At 37.6% G+C, this 25,006-nt stretch overlaps 1 protein-coding gene across 5 annotated transcripts in view; it reads right to left on the reverse strand.

The window, feature by feature from the left end:
* Positions 1–25,006, reverse strand: part of TRIQK (triple QxxK/R motif containing) — a 117,892-nt gene that overhangs the window by 78,142 nt on the left and 14,744 nt on the right. For 2 of the 5 annotated variants that reach the window (XM_008255727.5, XM_008255725.5), the window contains exon 2: positions 20,881–21,042. The exons of 2 other annotated variants lie outside the window; for them this stretch is intronic. The gene's annotated coding sequence lies outside the window, so the exon portion shown is untranslated. Of the gene's footprint in view, positions 1–1,449; positions 1,555–20,880; positions 21,043–25,006 lie in introns of all 5 variants that reach the window. One more of the 5 variants, XM_051843884.3, reaches the window with a different exon arrangement.

Raw genomic sequence — 25,006 nt, forward strand, 5'->3', positions numbered from 1 at the left:
CGGCGGCCATTGGAGGGTGAACCAATGGCAAATGGAAGACAAAAAAAAAAAAAAAATCATGAATCTGACCATGGTACTCATACTCTGTATAATTAAAGAAATAAACAATTATTATTTCGTGAAATGACCAAAGTTGAAAAGACTTATTCAGGAAACAGCAAGAAATTTCTCTGGAGATAATAATTTGCTACTAGTAATAGCTTTTTTTTCCCCTCAAGATTGAAGCAATAGGGATAGGTGTACAGTATTGTGATTAGGATGCTGTTTGGGGCTCTGGTTGCAAGTGCCACCTTCATATCTGATTTTAGCTTCCTGCTAATGCACACCTTGGAAGACAGCAGACTTGTTCATGCAGCTGGGACCAGCCAATCCAAATTGATTTCCCAGCTTCCAGCTTCCACCTGGCCTAGCCCCAACTATTGTGGTCTTCTGGGAAGTGAGCCAGAGGATGGGAGATCTCTCTCTATCTCTGCCTCTTTATCTTTCAAATAAATAATAAATAACATAAATAAAAAGTATTTTAAATGTTTTAACCAATATACTGATTTTCATAATGAAGTTAATGGTGAAATTGTGACTGCTCATATAGAGGTCAGAGAAAACTTTTATAAAAATTTTGGTTTTAAAAAAGGAAAAATAAAAATAACAATTTGTATATCTCTATGAAAGGAGATAATCCCTACATAAATTTTGGGGGTTGTTTTATTTAACAAGTGTAGTGTTTATAACTACATTAATCATTGACCAACACATTTGTTCATAATAAATATTTTTATTACAAAACATTCCTTTATGGAATATTATATATGTTTTGGTACACACACAAATGTGCAGATATATAAAGATTATATGCATATGCATGTACAGCATAGGTATTCATTCTAGTATAAACATGTACCCAAAGAGATAGTTCCATGTATTCAGTTTAGTGTATATAGTTCTCCATTATATTGTAAACAAAATAACCAGAAATACATCTAGAGAAAGAACTATAATTAAAAATAGTAGCAAAAATGCACAAAAAATCTTATAGTAAATAATGCAAGAGAAAACAAGCTAAAAATTAATTTTGCAGGGTAAAAGATGCTCTGAGCAGAAAGGAAAATGACTAGCATACCAAATGGAAAATTAGAAAGTAGCTTACTTAATGATAGAGGCTAACTGTTAATGAAATATGCTACCTTTCCTAGAATACTTTGATGATCTATTGAAAATGATGAGTACATTATTGCTCAAGTGTGATGTATTGAGGAAATATATCAGTGAAACAAAAAAAGTAATATCATCACAGCGTACAAACAGAAAATTCACATATAGACAGAAAAAAAATCACAGTTTACATTGCATTCATGTTTAAACTCAAACATCACTTTTTCACATTTTGAGCATTTACCCCCTAAATATGGAAAGAAAAACAAGCCAGAGTTTTAATATAATATTTTTTCCAACCTGGAACAGCTGCAGAAAACAAATCTTGCTGGAGATAAGCTTGGTTATAAATATCAACACTCCCTTTAAATAAAGGAGTCCAGTTTTCAGACCATCTGCCTCTTTCTAAAAGGAAAAAAAAAGCATGAAAATCATAAACCAGGCCAGTCCCTTTCAAATAAGGCATTTAAAAATGAATGTATTAAAGACTATGAATTACTCTGAGCCGCTGCCTTAAAATTTACCGTCTACCTCAGATCAGAAGATAGCACTTTGCAAAAGAAAACAATTTGTACTCTGAGAAAAAAAAATGCCTAAAACAATGAATAAGGAAAAAAATATGTTGTTTACCAACTTTTCTACAAAATTGGCTAAAATCATGATCACATTCTCTGACTAGACTCTATTCCTTCTAAATGTGTTATAATGTATGATACCTCTACTGATTATGTTTTAATCTTGTTATGTCACTTTTGTTACCTCTACTTTTTCCAAAACTTTCTCAGAGCCTGTTTCAAAGACTTTCATGTTATCTCTTCCAAAACCAAAATCGAGTTCCAAGAGACCTGGACTTTCCTTTTAATAGAGATTCTACCCTCTGCAAAAATCCTTCCTATGCTTCTTTCACCACAGTGCTCCTTTTATATTCCAAGTTGAATTTGGATTTTATCTTATAACTTTCTTTCTTCTTTTGACCTTAATTATTTTTCATTCTTTGTTAATGACCTTGTGAATGAACATTTTAATTTTTCACTGTATCACAGAGTTACTATTTGAATAATGCAGTTCATAAACCACAGCGATTTTTAACTCTTTAAAGTATTCACAATAAAGAATTAATGCAAGGTGGTCTACCAAATAGAATAGTTCAGAATGGTACACCAGATATATCTACATAAAGGAATATTCAGTATAGTAACACTGAAATTGTGGAAGGAAAGCAGTAACACAAAGCAAAGAAAAATGGAATCCTCTACATAACAATACATATAAATGTTTGGTTAATTCCCTGAATTACAGTGATAGGATTCTGACAAGCTACTGACTGAACAAAGGCACCTTGGGAGTCCTGAGATAATTCATTCTCATTTTCACATTCAATCGCTCACTTTTTCTCATACACCTATAAAGACATACCCTATATACTACAAACAAAAAGCACAAAATTGAATCTTTAAACATGAACATCTGTACTAATTTTAAGGTGCTAATACGATTTTTAAATATGTCCTTCACAGGAAACATATATCCTATGACCATTTTTTTTAAAATTCACTTTCATTCTGTTATAACTGTGGACCACCTAGGTCTGTAATTATAGAAAACAAAGTTTCTTTACAAACAGCAAATGACATATAATCGCTTCCTTGGAATGCTGCATCTTCAGTGTGCAAGAGAGGGAAAAATTTCTCCATAGTAAAGGTCAACAATATTTAATCTCAAATTAATTATTTAAAAATAACTATTTTATAGCAATCAATGTTTCATTCTCTTCATGATTTGATGTAGACAATGCAAATGCTATGCAAGGCTATCAATGTTGCAAAAGAAACGTTATTTTATCTTAATCACTAGTTTAAAAATTCTAGAAAAATGTTTCATACTACATTTAGTCGGGTATTTATTTTCTGACTTCATTCAACCAAAATGTGGTACAAATACAATCAACTTTGTTTTGCGCATTCAAGAATCCCAAACAATGAGGAAAAGGTCTAGCACATTATATATTCTATAGCATATTTTGAGTAAATTTTCAACAGAAGCCATTATCTTAAAGCATCCATACTTGCTGTTCAATTATCATAAACCTAATTAAAAATTCTTTGAGTTTTAAAATGATACTATACACAATTTGTTTTTAAAATATGGGCTTGATATGTGGCCGACGCTATGGAACAGTGGGTTAAAGCCCTGGCCTGAAGTGCCAGCATCCCATATGGGCACTGGTTCAAGACCTGGCTGCTCCACTTCCTGTCCAGTTCTCTGCTATGGCCTGGGAAAGCAGTAAAAGAAGGCCCAAGTCCTTGGGCCCCTGCATCCACGTGGGAAACCCAGAAGAGGCTCCTGGCTCCTGGCTTTGGATTGACGCAGCTCCAGCCATTGTGGCCAATTGGGGAGTAAACCATCAGATGGAAGACCTCTCTCTCTCTCTCTCTCTCTCTCTCTCTCTGCCTCTCCTCTTTCTGTGTAACTCTGACTTTCAAATAAATAAATAAATCGAAAAACAAAATATATGGGCTTTATAGAGCCTAGATAAATACATACCTACTTTGCCTTTTTTCCCCTCTGGCTCTGTCACTTTTCAGCATTAACCAAAATAAGCTCATTTTCCATTTAAAAAAAATGTATTCAGTAGAAATAACTAGGTCATATGGCTTTGTTGGAATGATTAAATTAGATAAATAGCTTATATAAACTATTAAACAATGTGCTTCTCACATACTAGGTGCTCAATAAATAGTATTAGTATATCATGCTATTTAATAGGTTACTGTTCAGGCACTGCGTAGACTAAACAGCATTTTAGACCAAAAACAAACTGAACTTGACCACACACATTCATTATGCGGCAGGCGTTTGGCACAGCAGTTAAGACACTGCTTAGGATGCTCACATCCTGTATCAAAATGACTGAGTTCAAGTCCTGGCTCTGCTTCCAATTCCAGTTTCCTGCTAATATGCACCCTGGGAGGTAGCAGGTAATGGTTCAAGTAGTTGGGACCTGATCACACAGAGAGACCCAGATTGAATTCTGTCCTGGCTATTTCAAGTGTTTAGTCTTAGAGAGCAAAATCAGTGGGTAGAAGATCTCTCTGTGCCTCTGCCTCTTAAACAAAATGAAAGTAAGCAAATATTTTTTCTGATCTTCATTATATTTAAGGTTTTTGGAAACAAAAATGGTGTCACAATATAGTAGGCCTGTAATGATTTAATTACATATAAATTATGCAGTTTATGCTATTATTTAATCTACTAACCTTCTTTTATCATCAACTAGGTGGCTTCAACAAAAATATCTTTGTGGGAGAGAGGGTCAGCACTGTGGCACAGTTGGATATGTCATGGCCTGCAGTGTCAGCATCGTATGTAAGTGTTTGAGTCCTAGCTGCTCCACTTTTGATCCACCTTCCTGCAAATCTGCCTCAGAAAGCATCAAAAGATGGTCCAAGTCCCTGGCCACTGAACCCACATGGGAGACCCAGAAGAAGCTCCTGGCTCCTGGCTCTAGTCTGGCATTACTCTGGACATTGTGGCTGTTTGAGGAGTAAACCAGCTGATGGAAAGTCTCTCTCACTATTTCTCCTTCTCTCTCTCTGTAACTCTGTCTTTCAAGTAAATAAATCTTCAAAAAAATACATATAAGTATCTTTGGATAACTTTCAAGATGCTAAAATATATATGTCGTATCATTGTTACAGCATAAAACTCTGCATTGATAGGATATCATTTATATGCTTACAGTGTATGTATAGAAAATATGTACTTTCAAAAATAAAAAGCCTCTGAACAACAACAAGAAAAAAAGACTTACATAAGAGTCCCTGTTTAGTTTATAATTTTTTTAAAGATTTAATTCACCTGAAAGGCAGTTACAGAGAGAGAGAGAGAGACAGAGAGAGAGATCTTCCATCTGCCAGTTCATTCCCCAAATGGCCCTTAGGGCCAAGGCTGAGCAAGACCAAATCCATGAGCCTGGAACCCCATCTGGGTCTCCCATGTAGGTGGCAGGGGCCCAATCACTTGGGTCATCTTCTGCTGCTTTTCCAGGTGAATTAGCAGGGAGCTGCATCAGAAGCGGAGCAGCTGGGACTCAAACCAGTGCTCATATGGGATTCTGGCATCACAGGTAGTAGCTTAACCCAGTGTACCACAGCACTGGTCCCATGAACACTTACTCTTACGAGTTTTACCTCACACAAGAAGCATGATAAAAAAGGAAAATTTCCTAATTCTTCTACCAGGGAAAGACTAAAAGGAACCATTTAGAAGTGCACAATAACATTCCATTCTTTTTCATTTTTTAAAGATCTATTTATTTGAAAAGCAGAGTGACAGAGAAAATTTGAGAGACGAAGATATTTCATTCACTGCCTCATTCCCCAGACGGCTTTAGTGGCCAAGGCTGGACCATTCTGAAGGCAGGAGCTTGGTACTCCATGCAAGTCTTCCATGTGAGTGGCAGTTACCCAGGTAAGTGGGCTATTATCTGATGCTGTAAATACTTATTGGTATTGCAGACCTTACTGATCTAGTGGAAGAGAAATATCCAACTCCAGTAGACTCTAGCCTTCCTTGGAGAGAAAAGAAATACCTAACTCCAAACACTATCTTGCTATGCTGTCTCACCTAGTTAGAGAAAGACCAATGAAGAAACAATTATAAAGTTCACAATCCCGAAACACAAGTTCAATAAAAGCCGAGATTTAAGATAGGACTTTAAAATGCTTCCTGGTCCCCTATACCTTCAAACCACATTCCAATAGTCCCATCCTAACTGTGATTTCACTTTTTACAATTTCAGTTACCCATGGCTAACCACAATCTGAAAATATAAGGTGGAAAATTCTAGAATTCATCAATTCACAAGTTTTAGGTTATATATCATTGGAGCAATATTTTGAAATTTCAATGCTATACCACTCCATCTTGCCCAACATGTGAATCATTCTTTTGTATATTCCATACATATGTCTGTATATGCCATACATGCTACCTGCCTCATAGAAACTTAGAAGTCACTTGCAGTATTGTGGTGCTTGTGTTCAGGAATCCATTGGGGAGTCTGCAGTTCCGGACATCTACTAGACAGTCTTAGAAAGTATTCCCTGCAAACAACGTCAGGGAGGGGGGCATACTATACTAAAGATCTATGTCTTAGAAAGTATTCCATGCAAACAAGTGGGGGCATGCTGTACTAAAGATCTATAAGCAACAATTTTTACTCAGTACAAAATAAGTGACTAGCAAGAAAAATTACAAGGCATATTAAAAGACAACAAGAAACAAATTGAAAAAAAAAAAGCAACTATCAGAACCAGATATTTCAAGGATGTTGGAATTATCTGATTGGAAATTTAAAACTATGGCTAATAAACGAAGGGCTCTAATATATAAAGTAGACAGCAGGCCAGAACAGGTGCACAATGGTAGGCAGAGAGATAGAAATCCTAAGAAAGAGCCAAAAATAAATGTTAGACAACAAAAACACCATAATATAAATGAGGAATATCTTTAATAAACTTAATGGGAGACTGGATGCTGTTTGAGTAAGGAAGTGCTGAGCCTATCTGTATCTTAATGGAAGCCTACAAGAAAGAATAAAAGAAAAAAAAAAAACAGGAAAAATAAAACAGAATAACCAAGGATTGTGAGGCATCTGTTAAAGAAATAAAATGTGCATAACAGAAATATCAGAATAAGAGAAAAAACAACAAAAGAAATATCTGAAAGAGTAACAAAAAAGAATTTCCCAATACTAATGTCAGACACCAAACCACTGAACTAGGAAGCTGACAGAATACCAAGCAGGTTAAATGACAAAAAAAAAAGTGGGAGGGATCGGCACTGTGGCTCAGTAGGTTAATCCTCCACCTGCAGCACCAGAATCCCATATGGGGGCCGGTTCTAGTCTCAGCTGCTCCTCTTCTGATCCAGCTCTCTGCTATGGCCTAGGAAAGCAATGGAGGATGACCCAGACACTTGGGCCCCTACAACTGCATGGGAGTCCCATAAGAAGCTCTTGGCTCCTGGCTTCAGATCTGCGCAGCTCTGGCTGTTGTGGCCATTTGGCTAGTGAACCAGCAGACGGAAGACATCTCTATCTGTCTCTCCCACTCACTATCTGTAACTCTATCTCTCAAATAAATGAATAAATAAAAATGAAAAAAGAGGTAAATTTAAAAAACTAAGAAAATAATTTTCAACCTAAAGAAAATCAAAGAGAAACAGAAAAAAAGACCTTATATAAAAAACAGAAATTGAAAGAATTTGTCACCACTCATCCAGCCTTACAAAACCTGCTTAAGGATGTGCTACACACAGAAATATGGCCATCACTATGAAAGAAGGTGAAGGTAGAAAATTTCCCAGTGAAGAAAAAAAGTAAACAATAGGAATATTTATAGAAAAATAGCAGGAACAAATCATTACTTATCAATAGTCACCTTGAATGTAAAAGGCCTCAAATCTCTAGTTGAAAGATACAGACTGGTTGAATGGATTAAAAAAAAAAAAAAAAAAACTCATCTTGCTGACTACAAGAAACAGATCTCACCAACAAAGATGAATGCAAATTAAAAGTGAAAGGGTGGAAAAATATAATCTCTGCTAACAAAAACCAAGAGAACTGGTATTAGCCATCTTAAAATCACACAAAATAGACTTTAACACAGAAACTGTTAAAAGAGACAAAGGCACTATGTAATGATTAAGGGATTAATTCAACAGGAAGATGTCACTATTATAAAAGTATATGCACTAATTACAGGGCACCTGGCTGTTTAAAAGAAATGTTAAGGGATCTAAAGGGAAACATAGACTCCAATACAACAGTAAGGGAGGACTTCAATACTACACTTTCAGCAACGGGCAGATCAACCAGACAGAAAAAAGCAAGGAAACAACAGAGTTAATCAACACTGTAGTCCAAATGGACCTAACAGATATCTATAGGACTTTTAGCCTACAGTTGTAGAAAATACGTTCTTCTTACCAGTGCATGAAGCTTTCTCTAGGATAGACCACATGCTAGACCATAAAGCAAGTCTCAGCAAATTCAAAAACATCAAAATCATACCATAAAGCTTCTCAGACCACATGGAATGAAGCTGGAATCAGCAACTCAGGAGTCTATAGAACACATGTAAACACATGGAGACAACAAACTCCTGATGAACAGTGGGTCATAGAAGAATCAAAGGAGAAATCAAAAAATTTCTGAAAAACAAATGAAGATGAAAATACAGCATATCAAAACTTATGGGATACAGCAAAAGCAGTGTTAAGAGGAAAGTTTATAGCAATTGGTGTCTACCTCAAGAAACTGGAAAGGCACCAAATAAATGAGCTATAAATGCATCTCAAGGATCTAGAAAAACAACAGTAAACCAAACCCAAAACTAGTAGGAGAAAAGAAATAATTAAAATTAGAGAATAAATCAACAAAACTGAAATAAAAAAAATTTAAAATATCAACAAAACAGCTGTTTTTTAAATATAAACAAATTTGACACAACATTGGCTCAACTAATCCAAAGAAAAGAGAGAGAAGATCAAAATCAATAAAGTTAGAGATGGAAAAGGAAAGGTAACAACAGAATGACAGAAATTAAAATTATCATCAGAAATTACTACAAAGAGCTGTATGCCAACACACTGGGAAACTAGAAGAAATGGATAGATTCCTGGACACATATAACCTACACATATTGATCCATGAAGACATAGAAAACCTAAATAGACAATAAACCAAGGCAGCAATAACATCAGTAATAAAGACTCTCTCAATAAAGAAAAGCCTAGGAGGACAAGAAGACTTCAATGCTGAATTCTACTAGACATTTAAAGAACTAACTCCAATTTTTTTTCCAGCTCTTCAAATCAACTGAAAGGGTTAGAATCCTCCCAAACTCCTTCCAAACTCTTCCTATGAAGCCAGCATCACCCTAATGCCTAAACCTGAAAAACTTACAACAGAAAAAGAGAACTACAGACCAATTTCCTTGATGAACATAGACACACAAATCCTTAACAAAATATGAGCCAATCAAATCCAAAAACACATCAAAAAGGATCATTCACCAGGACCAAGTGGGATTTTTCCCTAGTACACAGGGATGGTTCAACATTCACAAATCAATCAATGTGATACATCACATTAACAAACTGAAGAACAAAAACCAATGATTATCTCAATAGACGCAGAGAAAGTATTTGATAAAATACAACATACTTTCATCACGAAGATGTTAAGCAAGTGGGTATAGAAGGAACATTCCTCAACACAATCAAGTCAATTTGTGACAAACCCTCAGCCAGCATCCTATTGAATGGGGGAAAGTTGGAAGCATTTCTACTGAGATCTAGAACAAGACAAGGATGTCCACTCTCACTATTGCTATTCAATATAGTCCAGGAAATTTTAGCCAAGGCCATTAGGCAAGAAAAAAAAATCAATGGGTTACAAACTGGGAAGGAGGAAGCCAAACTATCAATATTTACAGAAGACATGATTCTATATAAAGAGGAACCAAAAAACTACACTAAGAGACTATTAGAACTCATAAAAGAGTTTGGTAAAGTGGAAGGATATAAAATCAACACACAAAAATCAATATCCTTTGTATACACAGACAATGCCATGGCTGAGAGAGAACTTCTAAGATCAATTCCATTCACAATAGCTACAAAAAATTAAATTCCTTGGAATAAATTTAAGCAAGGACATCAAAGAACTCAATGATGAAAATTAAAAAATATTAAGAAATAAATAGAAGAAGACACAAAAAATGGAAAAATCTTCCATGTTCATAAATTGGAGGAATCAACATCATCAAAATGTCCATACCACCAAAAGCAATTTATAAATTCAATGCTATCCCAATCAAAAAGTCAAGGACATTCTTCCCAGATAGATAAAAATGATTCTAAAATTCATATGGAAACACAGAAGACCTCAAATAACTAAAGTAATATTATACAACAAAAACAAAGCCAGAGGCATGACAAAACCAGATTTCAAGACATACTACAGGGCAGTTATAATCAAAACAGCCTGATACTGATACAAAAACAGATGGATAGACCAATAGAATAGAATAGAAACTCCAGAAATCAATCCATTCTTCTACAACCAACTTTTCTTTGACAAAGGAGCCAAAATCAATCCCTGAAGCAAGGACAGTCTCTTCAAAAAATGGCACTGGCAAAACTGGATCTCTACATGCAGAAGTATGAAGCAAGATCCCTACCTTAATCCTTATACCAAAAACCACCCAAAATGTATCAAAGACCTGAATCTATGATTAATGCCATCAATTATTAGAGAACATTGAGCAAACCCTGCCAGACATTGATATAGGCAAAGGGTTCTTGGAAAAGTCCACCGAGGCACAGGCAATCAAAGCCAAAATTGACAAATTGGATTACACCTAATTGGGAAGTTTCTATACAGCAAAAGAATCACTCAGGAAAGTGAAGAGGCAACCAACAAAATGGGAGAAATTACTGTACATTATGCAACTGATGAAGGATTAATATCCAAAATCTATAGATCTCAAGAAACAACAACAAAACAATTCGGTTAAGAAATAGGCAAAGAAGCTTTTCTGGCAAGATGGCGGAATAGGAAGGGAGCACACTGATAGTCTGGGGAGAGATAGTTTAATAAAAGTGGAGATACTGCAGGTTCAAGGAAGAGTAGGAGAGGAAACAGCAGAAGAAACTCTTCCGGAACGCGTGACTCACAGCGGACCTGCGTGGAGAGCGTGGGAGCCCACAGTTCGGGACACCAGCGGCAGACTCAACACACCAGCGCTGGAACGCGAGGTGAGCCGAACCTCAATAGCCCGAGACACCAGCAGGCAAGCGGAGAGAGGAGACTAGAGGGAACGACCCCCGGGGGGGGAAGTTCACAAGGCTAACTGGAAGAGAGAGAGAGAGAGAGAAAAAAAAAAGGGGGTGACTAGTACGGACACGGGTTTCTCTCTCTCCGCTCACCTCTCAAGGGCGAGCAAGACAAAGAGCAGGCGCCATCTTGGACATACGTCATAAGCAGAGCGACCTCAGGTCTGCACCGGCCCTGAGCCTAGCAGAAAAACCTGACTCTGGGCGGGGCGAATTAACAGGAGATTAGGACCTAGTAAATTTGTGGTGCTACTGAACTGAGACTGTGAAAAAAGAGACGGTGGGGGAGAGAACTCACGGAATTCACGTGAGCACTCTCCAGAGACGCTACAATTCCGTAACTTTGGCAACCCAGTGGGAGGCTGAAGGAGAATTTGAGCCCACTCTGAGGGCCGAACAGATTCCCTGTGGGGTTCTTGGGAAAGAGCTTCTGATCTCTGGCTCCTGTGGGTATATCATTTGCCTGCTAACTACCTCCAACTTCGTTCAGCTGTGCGGAATTATTTCCCTTTTGAATCAAAAAAAAAAAAAAAAGAAAGAGAGAGAGATTTACCACGCCTAACCTGGGAGTGTCACCTTTGGCACACCAAACAGAGCTCTCAGGCCACACCCATCTCAAGCCCTAAGGCTCCATCAAAAACAGATAGTCCACTTAATCTAGAGTCATAGTATAACAAGAAAAAGCACCACAGTGAAGAAACCAAATATCTCCAATATGCCAAATAACAAACGCAAAAACCGAGGTAATAAAAACAAGGAAGTCACCATGACGCCCTCAAATGAAAAAGACACCCCAATTCAAGATTATGAAGATGAGGAGATAGAAGAAATGGAAGAAGCAGATCTCAAAAAATTGATAAGAACATTAAGAAGTTCTCAAAAACAAATTCTGGAACTACACAAATCCTTGATGGACAAGATAGAAAATCTCTCTCGTGAAAATGAAATATTAAGGAGGAATCAAAATGAAACGAAACAACTAGTACAACAGGAAACTGGGATAGTGACTGAAGTGAAGAATTCAATAGATCAAATGAAAAACACAATAGAGAGCCTTACAAACAGAATGGGTGAAGCAGAAGAGAGAATATCGGACTTAGAAGACAGAGAACAGGAAAGGATACAGTCAGACCAAAGAAAAGAAGAGGAAATTAGAAATCTAAAACATATTGTCGGGAATCTTCAGGATACTATTAAAAAACCCAACATTCGGGTTCTAGGAGTTCCTGAAGGCATGTAGAGGGAGAAAGGATTAGAAGGCCTTTTTAGTGAGATATTAGCAGAAAATTTCCCAGGTTTGGAGAAGGACAGAGAAATCCTAGTACAGGAAGCTCACAGAACCCCTAATAAACACGACCAAAAGAGATCCTCACCACGACACGTTGTAATTAAACTCTCCACAGTGAAACATAAAGAAAAGATCCTAAAATGTGCAAGAGAGAAACGTCAGATTACTCTCAGAGGATCTCCAATCAGACTCACAGCTGACTTCTCATCAGAAACTCTAAAAGCTAGGAGGGAATGGCAAGATATAGCCCAGGTACTAAGAGAGAACAACTGCCAGCCCAGAATATCATATCCTGCAAAGCTATCATTTGTGAATGAAGGTGAAATAAAGACTTTTCATTGCAAACAGAAATTGAAAGAATTTGTTGCCACTCGTCCAGCCCTGCAAAAGATGCTTAAAGATGTGTTACACACAGAAACAAAGAAACACGGTCATCAATATGAAAGAAGGTAAAGGAAGGAAACTTCACAGCAAAAGATCACAGGGAATTCAAAGCATATATTAGAACTTATCTTTGGCAAATGGCAGGGCAAAGTTACCACTTATCATTAGTCACATTGAACGTGAATGGCCTGAACTGTCCAGTTAAAAGACACCGATTGGCTGATTGGGTTAAGAAACAAAACCCATCTCTTCACTGCTTACAAGAAACACATCTTTCCAACAAAGATCCATACAGACTGAAAGTGAAAGGCTAGAAAAAGATATACCATGCCAACAGAAATGAAAAAAGAGCAGGCATAGCCATCTTAATATCAGACAACATAAACTTTACCACAAAAACTGTTAAGAGAGACAAAGAGGGACACTATATCATGATTAAGGGATCAATTCAACAGGAAGATATAACAATTATCAATGTATATGCACCTAACTACAGGGCACCAATTTATCTAAAAGATTTATTAACGGACTTAAAGGGAGACTTAGACCCCAATACAGTAGTACTGGGGGACTTCAATACTCCACTCTCAGAAATAGACAGATCAATAGGACAGAAGATCAACAAGGATACAGTAGATTTAAACGACACTATAGCCCAAATGGATCTAACAGATATATACAGAACTTTCAATCCTACAGCTAAAGATTTTACATTCTTCTCAGCAGTACATGGAACCTTCTCTAGGATTGACCACATACTAGGCCATAAAGCAAGTCTCAGCAAATTCAAAAGAATTAGAATCATATGATGCAGCTTCTCAGACCATAAAGGAATGAAGTTGGAAATTAGCAACTCAGGAATCCCTAGAGCATACGCAAACACATGGAGATTGAACAACATGCTCCTGAATGAACAATGGGTCATAGAAGAAATCAAAAGAGAAATCAAAAAAACTTTCTGGAAGTAAATGAGGATAACAGCACAACATACCAAAACTTATGGGACGCAGCAAAAGCAGTGTTAAGAGGAAAGTTTATACCAATAGGTGCCTACATCAAGAAATTGGAAAGACACCAAATAGATGAGCTTTCAATTCACCTCAAGGATCTAGAAAACCTACAGCAAACCAGACCCAAATCTAGTAGGAGAAGAGAAATAATTAAAATCAGAGAAGAAATCAACAGGATTGAATCAAATCAACATTACAAAAAATCAGCCAAACGAAGAGCTGGTTTTTTGAAAAAATAAACAAAATTGACACCCCATTGGCCCAACTAACTAAAAAAAGAAGAGAAAAGACCCAAATCAATAAAATCAGAGATGAAAAAGGAAATGTAACAACAGACACCACAGAAATAAAAAGAATCATCAGAAATTACTACAAGGACTTGTATGCCAGCAAACAGGGAAACCTATCAGAAATGGATAGATTCCTGGACACATGCAACCTGCCTAAATTGAACCAGGAAGACATCAAAAACCTAAACAGACCCATAACTGAGACAGAAATTGAAACAGTAATAAAGGCCCTCCCAACAAAGAAAAGCCCAGGACCAGATGGATTCGCTGCTGAATTCTACCAGACGTTTAAAGAAGAACTAACTCCAATTCTTCTCAAACTATTCAGAACAATCGAAGAAGAGGGAGTCCTCCCAAATTCTTTCTATGAAGCCAGCATCATCTTAATTCCTAAGCCAGAGAAAGATGCAGCACTGAAAGAGAATTACAGACCAATATCCCTGATGAACATAGATGCAAAAATCCTCAATAAAATACTGGCTAACAGAATGCAACAACACATCAGAAAGATCATCCACCCAGACCAAGTGGGATTTATCCCTGGTATGCAGGGAAGGTTTAATGTGCGCAAGACAATCAATGTGATACACCACATTAACAGACTGCAGAAGAAAAACCATATGATTATCTCAATAGATGCCGAGAAAGCATTTGATAAAATACAACACCCGTTCATGATGAAAACTCTAAGCAAACTGGGTTTGGAAGGAACATTCCTCAATACAATCAAAGCAATCTATGAAAAACCCACAGCCAACATCCTATTGAATGGGGAAAAGTTGGAAGCATTTCCACTGAGATCTGGAACCAGACAGGGATGCCCACTCTCACCACTGCTATTCAATATAGTTCTGGAGGTTCTAGCCAGAGCTATTAGGCAAGAAAAAGAAATTAAAGGGATACAAATTGGGAAGGAAGAACTCAAACTATCCCTCTTTGCAGATGACATGATTCTTTATTTAGGGGACCCAAAGAACTCTACTAAGAGACTATTGGAACTCATAGAAGATTTTGGCAAAGTAGCAGGGTATAAAATCAATGCACAAAAATCAACAGCCTTTGTATACACAGACAATGCCATGGCTGAGGAAGAACTTCTAAGATCAATCCCATTCACAATAGCTACAAAAACAATCAAATAACTTGGAATAAACTTAACCAAAGACGTTAAAGATCTCTACGATGAAAATTACAAAACCTTAAAGAAAGAAATAGAAGAGGATACCAAGAAATGGAAAAATCTTCCATGCTCATGGATTGGAAGAATCAATATCATCAAAATGTCCATTCTCCCAAAAGCAATTTACAGATTCAATGCAATACCAATCAAGATACCGAAGACCTTCTTCTCAGATCTGGAAAAAATGGTGCTGAAATTTATATGGAGGCACAAGAGACCTCGAATAGCTAAAGCAATCTTGTACAACAAAAACAAAGCCAGAGGCATCACAATACCAGATTTCAGGACATACTACAGGGCAGTTGTAATCAAAACAGCATGGTACTGGTACAGAAACAGATGGATAGACCAATGGAACAGAATTGAAACACCAGAAATCAACCCAAACATCTACAGCCAACTTATATTTGATCAAGGATCTAAAACCAATTCCTGGAGCAAGGACAGTCTATTCAATAAATGGTGCTGGGAAAATTGGATTTCCACGTGCAGAAGCATGAAGCAAGACCCCTACCTTACACCTTACACAAAAATCCACTCAACATGGATTAAAGACCTAAATCTACGACCTGACACCATCAAGTTACTAGAGAACATTGGAGAAACCCTTCAAGATATTGGCACAGGCAAAGAATTTCTGGAAAAGACCCAGGAGGCACAGGCAGTCAAAGCCAAAATCAACTATTGGGATTGCATCAAATTGAGAAGTTTCTGTACTGCAAAAGAAACAGTCAGGAGAGTGAAGAGACAACCGACAGAATGGGAAAAAATATTTGCAAACTATGCAACAGATAAAGGGTTAATAACCAGTATCTACAAAGAGATCAAGAAACTCCACAAAAACAAAACCAACAACCCACTTAAGAGATGGGCCAAGGACCTCAATAGACATTTTTCAAAAGAGGAAATCCAAATGGCCAACAGGCACATGAAAAAATGTTCAAGGTCATTAGCAATCAGGGAAATGCAAATCAAAACCACAATGAGGTTTCACCTCACCCCGGTTAGAATGGCTCACATGCAGAAATCTACCAACAACAGATGCTGGCGAGGATGTGGGGAAAAAGGGACACTAACCCACTGTTGGTGGGAATGCAAACTGGTCAAGCCACTATGGAAGTCAGTCTGGAGATTCCTCAGAAACCTGAAGATAACCCTACCGTTCGACCCAGCCATCCCACTCCTTGGAATTTACCCAAAGGAATTTATATTGGCAAACAAAAAAGAGGTCTGCACCCTATGTTTATTGCAGCTCAATTCACAATAGCTAAGACCTGGAACCAACCTAAATGCCCATCAACGATAGACTGGATAAAGAAATTATGGGATATGTACTCTTTAGAATACTATACCGCAGTAAGAAACAACGAAATCCAGTCATTTGCAACAAAATGGAGGAATCTGGAACACATCATGCTGAGTGAAATAAGCCAGTCCCAAAGGGACAAATACCATAAGTTCTCCTTGATCGGTGACGACTGACTGAACACCAAGAGGGAAACCTGTTGGAGTGAGGTGGACACTATGGGAAACGGTGGCTTGATCAGCATAGCCCCGACTGTTAATGAACAACTTAATACATTATCCCTCTTAGTAGTTTTTTTTATCTGTTCTACTTAATATGACTGGTTTAGTTCTGTAATTGATGCACAGTTATTCTTAAGTGTTGAAAATTAACTGAAATGTGATCCCTGTTGAACATGGGAGTGGGAATGGGAGAGGGAAGAGATGTATAATTTGGGACATGCTCAGGCTGACTTGCCCCATGTGGTGGAGTTGGAAGCATACCAGGGGATTCCAATTAAGTCGTACTTTGGAAATATGAGGTGGCATGTACCAATGCCATCTCTCTGTTCCAGGTGATCAATTTCAGTTCACAGTTGGTCATGGTGGAGGGAATGGGAGTCAAAGGGAGCACATAGACAAGTCTAGTACCTGCTAACACTAACCGATGGAGTAAATAAAGGGGAGAGTGATCCAACATGGGAAGCGAGATACTCAGCAGACTCATAGAATGGCAGATGTCCTAAATAGCACTCTGGCCTCAGAATTAGCCCTAAAGGCATTCGGAGCTGGCTGAAAAGCTCATGAGAGTATTTCAGGCATGGAAAGCCAAGACACTCTGGCAAAAGATCTCTGCGAGTGAGATCCCAGTGGAAAGAACAGGTCATCAAAGAAGGAGGTACCTTTCTCTGAAGGGAGGAGAGAACCTCCACCTTGACTATGACCTTGTCTAAACAAGATAAGAGTCGGAGAACTCAGAGGGCTTCCATAGCCTTGGAAACTCATGACTGGAGCATAGGGAGATTACTGATGCCATAGACAGGAGTGTCAATTGGTAAAGTCAACAACAGGAGTCACTGTGCACTTACTCCTCATGTAGGATCTCTATCCTTAATGTGCTGTACATTGAGATTTAATGCTATAACGAGTACTCAAACAATATATTTCACTTTGTGTTTCTATGGGGGTGCAAACTGTTGAAATCCTTACTTAATGCATACTAAACTGATCCTCTGTAAAAAAAAAAAAAAAGAAAAAAGAAATTATCAATTCCCAACTTGACTCTCACTGGGATTAAACATGACAATAGGTCTGCTCTGATTTCATCATCATTTAAAAAAAATCATCTATTATTTTTCACTTTATGTTTCTGTGTGGGAGCAAACTGTTGAAATCCATACTTAATGTATACTAAGCTGATCTTCTGTATATTAAGATAATCGAAAATGAATCTTGATGTGAATGGAAGGGGAGAGGGAGTGGGAAAGGGGAGGGTTGTGGGTGGGAGGGACGTTATGGGGGGGGAAGCCATTGTAATCCATAAGTCGTACTTTGGAAATTTATATTCATTAAATAAAAGTTTAAAAAAAAATAAAAAAGGTTAAAAGTGTTGATAAGGATGTTGCACAATGGGAAACTCTTGTATATAGATAGAAAGATTGAAATTATCACAGCTGATATGGAAAACACCATCAAAGTTCCTTAAAAATATTGCTTTATGGTTCTCTGATTTCACTTAGGAGAATAGGAGAGTACTTCCAAAAAAATTCATGAACAATGAAATTAAAAGACAAGTTCATTTTTGTGCAAAAATTTTTTTTGAAAAACAAGCACAAGCATAGTTTTTTCATAGTATGTGTTTTCCATTAACTTTTTGAAGACCCCTTGTATATTTGAATTCCAAAATTTTTGTACCAAACAAACATCATTTAATTCTATATTTCTGTGAATTTTTGAAGTACTTTTATATACATATGAATTAAAAGCGGCATCCCCCCAAAAAAAAAAAAAAAAAAAGAAATAGGCAAAGAACTTAAACTGACATTTTTCAAAAGAAGAAATCCAAATGGCCAACAGACACATGAAAAAATGCTCAGGATCACTAGCTGTCAGAGAAATGCAAATAAAAACCACCTGCCAGAGAGAGAGAGAGAGAGAGAGAGATCTTCCATCTGGTGGTTTATTCCCTAAATGGCCCCAGGGTCCAGGACTGAGCCAGGCCAACTACAAAAGCATGGAACTCCATCCAGGGCTCCCATGTAGGGTGGGTTTTATCCCCCTCTACCTGGTTCGAATGGCATTCATACAGAAATCAACAAGCAACAAATGCTGGGGAGAATGTAGGGGAAAAGGTATGCTAATCCACTGTTGGTGAGAATGTAAACTGGTCCATGCACTGTGAGGACAGTATGGAGATACCTCAGAAATCTGAATATAAACCTACCATACTGCCCAGCCATCCATTCCTGGAAATTGACCAAAGAGAAATGAAGTCAGCATATGAAAAAGTTATCTGTACTCCCATGTTTATTGCATCTCAATTCACAATAGCTAAGATATGAAGTCAACCTAAATGTCTAACAACTGAAGACTACTTAAAGAAATTATGTGATATGTACACCATGGAATACTACTCAGTGGTTAAAAAAAAAAAAAAGAAATCTTTTTGTTTGCAACAAAATGGATGAGGAAAACATCATGCTCAGTGAAATAAGCTAGTCCCAAAAAGGACAAACACCATGTTCTCCCTGATCTGTGATAGCTAATAGAGTACCTAAAAGTAACCTGTAGAAGTGAAATTGACATTTTGACATGCATTGACTTTAAACAACCCTTTTCTTGACTGTTGAGGAACAGTGTTTTTTCATACTACTTGTTGAACTCTTTAGTATAGAGTTAATGTTATGTGTATAAAGTTAATTGAAAATAGATCTTAGTAAAAAATAATAATTGAAATAGGAGAGGGAGGAGGAAGAAGGATAGGAGCGCAGGTGGGAGGAAAGGTACAGTGGGAAGAATCACTATGTTCCTAAAGTTGTATTTATGAAATGGGTGAAGTTTGTATACATTAAATAAAAGAGTTCTAGGAAACAAAAACATAATTATTTGATTTTAAAACATCAGCTAGCACCTTTAATATACAAACTAATGTTACAGCATAACAGGTGTTCCAAGCACTTACCCAGTTTCAGAAAATTGTGACAGAAGTGGTCTTATTTTTGAAAATTTCAAAAGGAATTTGACTATAATATGAAAAATGAACTTAATGAATTGAGAAAAAATGTGTGCTGAATTAACCATTCAATCATATAATCTCTTGTTAAAAGCAGTGACTACTCTGGCTGCTGGAGATAGAGAAAAAACAAAGCAAATAAAAAGTCCTGCTTTAATCTGGTTTATAATCTTGTGAGATAATGACAACATGCAAGACCATAAATATAAAATAGTTTATTAGGTTGTGGTAAATGCCATAGACCAGGAAGATAATATAAAGGCTTGGATGGTGGTCAAAGATTCCCTTAAGAAGATGACTTTTTAATAAAGACACAAAGAAAAGTAAGGAAATTGGTCATGCAGATACCTTGGGGAAGAATAATTCAGTAGAGAGAATAGAAAATGCAAAAAAACATGAGATGCCCTGACATGTTCAAAGAACAGCAAAAACACCCAGCATGTCCAGAGCAAGTGAAAAAGGATGACAATAGTAGTTAGAGATGAAATTGGAGAAGAAACAAAGCATCAACTCGTATAGCCAGGCCAGTTGAAGAGTTTTTATGAGTGAAATAGGGAGAGCTCCAAAAGAGTTCTGAGTAGTGAGGATGGAAAAGGACAGTAAAAGATGATGTTAGAGGCACAATGGGGACTCTTATTCTTTAATTTATGCTATATATATTTTTCCCAAAATATCTGTGAAACAAATACACAAAATAAACAAAAAATATTAAAAGCAATATTCAATAACTGGTATTTATTTGCTGATTATCTTAATATTTTAAATACTCACTACACAGAAATATTTATTAAATCCAATATACAGCTATCAAAATATCATAAAGTACAAAAATACAAAAACGTATTAAATATCAAGAGAGAAATAATTCATGCAGCAACAAATCCTAGTAGGCAATTAACAATACTAAATGATTTAACAAACAAATAAGATATAGATTTAAAGTTTGTGATTTTTGCTTTATTTCCTTGGATTTGTCAAAATACCACAAAATATACACAAGTAAAAATATTTCCTCATTGTAATACTGCCTTCCATAGAACTATGTTCTGAACCCAAGCACACTGCCAGAGGCAAACAACATAAAACAAGAAAAACAAAGTAAAAGAAAACAAACCACAAATCAAAACACCTTTGCCAAATGTTAAACCAAATAAACATACCTTGTGTTGTGTCCTTGATGCTGCCAAGTCTGAACACTGGAGAGCTGCCAAAGGATAAATTGTTTCCAAAAGCAAGGTCTTTACCAAGGAAGCTGTATTTGCATCCCTGGCAAATTCAATTCCAGATACCAAAAATAATATATTCTTCGTTGCTTTTTCTCACTGCAATTCAAAATAGAGTATAAAACAGTACTAAATGGATGATCTCCAGTTCCCTAAAGGTCCATAAAACAAAATCACAGTGAAAGTATTTAAAAAGTTCCCTCCCAGCACACCAGGGCCTGCGTGGGCCACGTGGGGACCCCGCGGCGTCCTCTTCTCTGAGCAGACACACACTTCAGCCTCTAGTGGTGTTTATCTGTCTTCCCCAGAGCACCTCTGAACTCAGGCCTTTCCCCCAGACCTGCTGGGCCGAACCTTTGGTGTCTGTAAGCAGCCACTTCCTTTAGAAGCCGGGGCTCCTGAGGTACCGCCATTAGGGCTAGTGCACTTCCAGGAGCAGGGAGGCTCATGGGCTTGATCCCAAGGGTGCTTTTGGCAGGGGGCTCTGGGGGAGGGCTCAGACCCCAGCCCCACAGCCCCTGTGCTGTGCGTCGTGTTCTACCTGCCGTGGTGCGTGCAGCCCTTTTGGACAGGTAGGGCTTATCAGCCAGTGTAGACCTGAAGCCCTGGCTGCGGGAGCAGGCCGAGCGTAGTTGTGGGTGGAGAAGCTTCCCCTGTGCACCACTTCGCATCGCACACCGGCTGCCTCGCTGTAACTCGCTCTGGTCTGGTAATGGCCAAGCTCGTTTTTAGAAATCTCTCTTACCTGTATCTATCTACTGTGTTTTTCTGAGTATGTAAGTGTAAATAGTATAATTCGCAGCGCAAGGTCCTTGGCAATAACTTTGTTCTGTATTGTGTTGACCACTGGAAACGCGACCACCATGGATGTCCCCCGGGGCAGGGCTTCAGTAGGACTCTGACTTTCACCCTGGGCGTGGCTGGAGCTGCAGCCCACGGGAGTGGACTCTCAGTGCCTCGCCTGGAGATGCCTGGCCGGCCCGCACAGGAAGCCCTGCTGCCAGCCGTGCAGGCGGCGCCCCCGCTGCGGCTCCCTCACGCCGTGTTGGACTCTGCCAGAGACTCTGACCCGCTGGTCCGTCGGCTGCAGTTTGTATGGATGCCCTGACATGTTACATTCCCCCCCCCACCCCGTCTGGATGAATAAAAATAAATGCTTCCGTCTTAAAACCAAAAAAAAAAAAAGTTGTTTCTTGATATGCTAACTCTATTACCTGTTAAAATCAAGTAAGTTTCTATGGTCAAATATATTTGGAAAATACTGCATATTGTGTCCCATTTTCACAAGGTATGTTTTAAAAATAAGGGATGTGAGAAGCCCTCTAATAGAAAATACTATTTAAGTTTATTTGACCCAATGTGTCCCAAATGGTTATCTGAAAAATAGTAGAAGATACTTTTCCTATATTTTAGAGTCAAATATTAATGTAAAGAGACTTATTTGAAATTCTTTTGTCTTATTTCAATTTTAAAGAGTTGACTTACAAAACTTTTATTTAGTCAATTATAAACTTCTCAATATATTTCCAAATGTCCAATAAAAAGCAACTAAGGGTCTAGGGATTCATGATGGTTGAACAGTCACAAAATCCAATGACTTCAGTTCAGAAAGATACCAGGAAAATAAACAAAGAACCATGTTCCCAGTGAACTGATTGAGATGAATTTTCAGTAAAAAATGGACAAAACAGAGTAAGAAATGTGCCAGGGGATTCCAATAAAATCCCATCAAGGTGGCATGTACCAATGCCATCTCCTAGTCCCAGTGATCAATTTCAGTTCACAGTTGTTCATACTGATAGGTCTAAGAGTCAAAGGGATCACACAAACAAGACTAGTGTCTGCAAATACTAACTGATAAAATCAAAAAGGGAGAGAATGATCCAACATGCGAAGTGGGATACACAGCAGACTCATAGAATGGCAGATGTCCTAAATAGCACTCTGGCCTCAGAATCAGCCCTTAAGGCATGCGGATCCGGCTGAAGAGCCCATGACAGTATTTTAGGCATGGAAAGCCAAGACACTCCGGCAAAAAAACAAAAACAAAACAAAACAAAACAAAACCTAAATGAAAGATCTCTGCTAGTGAGATCCCAGTAGAAAGAAAGGGCCATCAAAGAAGGCGGTGCCTTTCTTTGAAGGGAGGAGAGAACTTCCACTTTGACTATGACCTTGTCTAAATAAGATTGAAGTCAGCGAACTCAAGAGGCTTCCATAGCCGTGGCAACTCATGACTAGAGCCTAGGGAGATTTCTGACGCCATAAACAAGAGTGTCAAATTGTTAAATCAACAACAGGAGTCACTGTGTACTTACTCCTTTTGTGGGATCTCTGTCCTTAATGTGTTGTCCAATGTGAAGTAATGCTATAACTAGTACTCAAACAGTATTTTACACTTTATGTTCTCTGTGGGTGCAAACTGATAAAATCTTTACTTAATATATACTAAATCGATCTTCTGTATATAAAGATAATTGAAAATGAATCTTGATGTGAATGGAATGGAAGAGGGAGCAGGAGATGGGAGGGTTGCAGGTGGGAGGGAAGTTATGGGGGGGGGGAAGCCATTGTAATCCATAGACTGTACTTTGGAAAATTATATTTACTAAATAAAAGTTTAAAAAATGGACAAAACAGAACACAAAGAGCAGTGAGAAGAGAGGACAGCCATGCAGCTGCCAGCCACGCGCTGCCAGTGACTCCTGCATATACACTGCCAGCACCCAGCTAGGAAGCACCATCTTCCCGGGGCAAAGTGAGAAGAGGCTGCCATGGCCTGCGACTGGCAGCTTCGACAGAGGGAGAGCTTCATGGTCCTCATAGCTCTGAGTCCAGCCTGCAGAACTGCATGGGGCCTGAATGACTGCTTTGCTCCAGGAAGTAAAACTATGTTGCTTCTCTCTCTTCCCTTCACTGACCTACAAGATTGTATTTGGTGAAGTAGAGCTGCAGCTGTTCTCTGTTCTGACTCAGGGAACTGAGTTAAATTGTAAAATGATAAATACTTTTGAGTTTATTTTGAAATAATCTGTTGCTTTAAATTAAAAATATCAAGGTTGGCAATGTGGTATAGTGGGTAAAGCCACTGCTTGCAATGCTAGCATCCCATATGGGCACCACTTCGAGTTCTGGCTGCTCCACTTCCAATCCAGTTCCCTATTAATTTGTCCAGGAAAGCAATAGAAGGTGGCCCAAGGGCGTGGACCCCTGCACCCAGCTATCCCACTCCTCAGAATATATGTAAAGGAAATACCATCAGCATATGAAAGAATTACCTATAATCTCAGGTTTATAGCAGCTGAATTCACAATTGCTAAGATATGGAATTAATATAGATGTCCATTAACTGATGATTGTATAAAGAAAATGATATATATATATATACATACACGATGGAATATTAGTCATAAAAGGAATGAAATCTTGACATTTTCAACAAAACAACACAACTGAAGATCATTATGCTATGTGAACTAAGCCAGAACCCAAAAGAAAAATGTCACATTTTCTTTTATTTGTGTTAGTTAATATATAGAGAGAGGACAAAAATTGTATGGATATTAGATCATTTGGTATATTGTTTTAAATATTGCTTCACTGAATCATACCATGTAAGTGACAATATTCTCTTATTCATATGTTAAAAAATGGAGGGGGTCAATAGTGAAGACTCTTGGGGTACTAGTAATGCTTTGTTCTTAATTTGGGTGTTAATTATATGAGTGTGATGAGATGACAAAAAAACCCATTGTTCTGTACACATAAGTACATTTCTTGGTATGAATACTATATTTTAATAAAATGCTTTAAAATATTAAAAGGAACAAGGAACAATGAAGTAATACATGATTTATTAATTTTTATTCAATGAATATTTACTGAATATCTAGTATGCTCTAGTTAATGAACTGGATGATAATAATCCGAGTCAAGAGTCATAATATGAAAGAACAGTGGTTTTATTGCTATAAAAGGATAAGAGCAGGCCCCTATCTTACACCATATACAAAAATTAACTTAAAATGAATCATGGACCTAAATTCAAATGGTAAAATTATAA

This window comes from Oryctolagus cuniculus, chromosome 6 (assembly GCF_051225735.1).
Source record: "Oryctolagus cuniculus isolate XC-2025 breed Fujian yellow rabbit chromosome 6, ASM5122573v1, whole genome shotgun sequence".
Classification (NCBI taxonomy): domain Eukaryota; kingdom Metazoa; phylum Chordata; class Mammalia; order Lagomorpha; family Leporidae; genus Oryctolagus; species Oryctolagus cuniculus.